Raw genomic sequence first — 3388 nt, forward strand, 5'->3', positions numbered from 1 at the left:
TTTTCTCAAAAAGCTTGCCCAGAATTGAGGTAAGACTAACTAGCCTGTAGTTTGTGACTTAATGGCATTGCAATTTATAAGGGAACTTTTAAGTATACCCAACAGAATCCAGGTAAGATGCAATTAAATGTAATGACACAAGTTGTTTCACCATGCAGATGGACCTATAAATTTACTTGTGATGATCTGTCTACTAGACAAACATCTACTGCTTGATATCAGACTTGTAACTACTTATCAAAGATGGATGCATGTAGAACATTGAAAAGGACTTCAACTGTATGCATGCAAAGTCTCAGCTACAAGTTGAAATGGATATTGTATTAGGCTCATTCTAAAGCATATTTTGTAAAATTGTTGAGATTACAGATACCAGGGGAAAAATAAATCACAAGTCAAAAGTGATGTACAATTCCACTGGTCTCAATTCATAAGAAAAATATAACCTTTGGCTATTATGATCACAAGTGGACATTGAGTTTATATTCAGGACTGGACTTCTAAAACAAGGATCACATCAACAAAAATCTTTATTATCATTTATTATAGAGCTACAAGGGCTATAGCTTATTTTATGTGGACAGTCAGAGTGCATACCAGAATGTTAAAAAGCAGAATCAAGGCCTGTGAGGGGAGAGAAGCCCAGAATAGACATATCTGAATATAACATCTTATCACCTCACTGGAGGATGGGTGAACTAATAGTGAATAATCAAAGGCAAAGCTCTGGAGTCAGAAGGTTTTGATTTCTATTATCAACTCTTCCATGTGTCCTAGGACTGACAAGTACTTCAGCCAAAAGTTTTCAAACATGGGTGCCTAAAAACCAGGTACACGAATGCATGTCTGGGCATCTCTGAACGTCTCTGAAAAAGTTCCTTATTTAGCTACTAAGTCCTTATTTTAAAATGGCAAACTTTAGTTTGCTACATTTGAAGATTTCAATAAATTGCATAAAAAGTTCCATTACATTCATAAACTAAAGAGACACTATTCTAATATTTTCTAACATGAAGTGCAGCATACAGAAGTAAAGTCCCTACATGAAATATATATATCCCTACAACATGATCGATATCAATATCGAGATATCGATATAGATATATAGATATATAGAATTTTTTTTTACGTGTAGGGACATTACTTCTGTATGGTGCACTTCCACTTGTGTGTCCACTGGTGATCATAATAGCCAAAGGTTTTTTCTATATATATTAGGAGAAAACAGCACATTTAATACTCCATACAAGGCAGCTCGTTAAGATTTTATTTCACATAGACTATTTTTGCTGTATACACAACACATAAATTGATCATCTATTCAGTACTTTTCAACCAACCATCAACTGATAGTCTATCCCTGTCCTAAGCAAATAAAACCTGTCTCCCCTCCTCACTTCCCAATTTTTCCTGCAGTTTCTCCAATAATCTCCTCCCTTCCCCACAGGAAAAAGAAGAATCTCCCCTGGGAGACCAGCCTCACAGTTGGAGAAACATCCATTCTAACTCAGCTGAACTTCAAACAGTTCTACGCATGTATGGAGTGTTACTGAAAATGCCTTTATGACTACTACAGGACCATATACAGCAAAATGACTTTCCTTCAAAGTTTGAAAGGACAGAATACAGTGCCCAAGCATAAACTTGGTTACTTAAGGTAGTATAATTTTTAACTCAAAATAAAAGGAAAACGAATTGTCATGAATGACAAACACTCAATGCCGGGAAGGGATTTTAATTTAAATATACAGTCAGGAACGGTAAAATCCAATGAATAAAATTGAATTGGGTTCATAAAACCCAATTAATAAAATCTGATCCAGGGTTTACATTTACATTTAATTTACTTCAAAGATCTATCCATCCTCTACCTGAAGAAATCTATTTTATTTAAAAGATCAGAAAACTATTTTAAGTAAAATACACTGATTCTATATTTACCAGAGAAAGAAATCTAGTTTTCTACTTATTAAAGGCCACTCTGGGCCCAAAGAGGGTAAAATAATCTCTGCAGACAGCAACTTAACTCATACGATACTTTTGATAGCGTTCCCTTCTCAAATTATGACAAAGCTTTCCAGAGTGCTCTGTTCCTAGGGAAGAAGGGCATTTCATGTCACTATGGTATGACAATGAGGAGTTCCAAAGGGTACCCAGTCTACTTCTAGGCTTGATAGAGAGCAGACTGGGTGATCAGAAATTTCTATGAGCGATGGATCTCCCTTATAAGCGAGCTGTTATAAACACTATTGTAAACTAGTGGCCCTGATCCAACTCCAGGCATTAATAGTGAAAGAACATGATAGGACTAGGCACTTTGTGCAGAGACAGTCTCTTGTGAACACTGATTCTCCAATTTCACATGAGATAACATTTAAAAAAAAAACCAAGGATCTTTTGTCTCCAGTTACTGACAAGTTAGAACTTTGATGCCTTTCTTGGGAACAATCTGTTCTGTCCTGTTTAATAGTCCATTTCACAAATGAAAGGGAAGTTTAAGGTCCAAGGCTCTGTGGCTAAGTACAGACAGTCAAAAAGCCTGAGGCTGAATCAGTTCAGTCTTCATGGGTTAGGCTAAGCTGTGTAGATTGAACCAATAAGCAAATGAACAGACATTCACTTTTGATTCCAGAAATGCAGCCACACACCTGCAGTGACCCAGGACAGAAGCCAGAGACACTACAGCATACTTCCCTGCTTGGCTGGAGCAGCAGCTTGGGCCAAGAGCTAGCCCACCCTGCGAGGAGGGGTTTGAAGGGGAAGTGCAAAGCATCCTGGGATGCTGCTGGGGGACTGTTAGTTAACTTGAATCTGGAGGAGATCTGGGGAGGACAACTGTTCAATAAACCAATTTAATCAGTTAAGTCTGATACTACATCCATCTAGATTTATCTTAAACCGGTTTGGGCCATTTTGAAAGTGATTTATGGGCACTGGGGGCATTTGCACACGTGCTTGCACTGCAGCACTGTGTGATGAAGGCCCATGCGTTTGTATAAATGGCGAAATGCACGTCAGTTGAGAAAATGGCAGTGGTGTGCTTTTGAATTAAAACACATCAAAGGTGTTTTAGTTCAAAAGCACACTGCTACCATTTTCTCAGTACTGATGCACATTTTGCCGTTTATACATATACATGCAATGCAGTGCCGGGCACACCAGCTTGCATGCAGAATAGACTTGATTAATGGAGTCTGCTCTGATGCACTGACTCTCCAGCGCATCAGAACAGACAAATGTATGTATACAAACACCCTGAACTTCTGTTGCATTACAGGTTTGAACCATTTTCTGATCACTTATAGTAGTTTATGTATAATTTCTGTCCCTAGCCTGCATGCCACTTACTGAGGGGCACAAAGGCTGACAAAATTTGCAAACTGTATCA

The 3388-nt window shown here is 38.0% G+C and overlaps 1 long non-coding RNA gene across 1 annotated transcript in view; it reads left to right on the forward strand.

Annotated features, from left to right (window-relative positions):
- Positions 1–2821, forward strand: part of LOC109303967 — a 50745-nt gene extending 47924 nt beyond the window's left edge. The window contains exons 6-7 of the long non-coding RNA XR_002099270.1: positions 1448–1657; positions 2633–2821. This is a non-coding gene — a long non-coding RNA (uncharacterized LOC109303967). The remainder of the gene's footprint in view (positions 1–1447; positions 1658–2632) is intronic.
- The last annotated feature ends 567 nt before the right edge of the window (positions 2822–3388 follow it).

This window comes from Gavialis gangeticus, unplaced genomic scaffold (assembly GCF_001723915.1).
Source record: "Gavialis gangeticus isolate Ggan-Ray unplaced genomic scaffold, GavGan_comp1, whole genome shotgun sequence".
NCBI classification, from domain to species: Eukaryota; Metazoa; Chordata; order Crocodylia; family Gavialidae; genus Gavialis; species Gavialis gangeticus.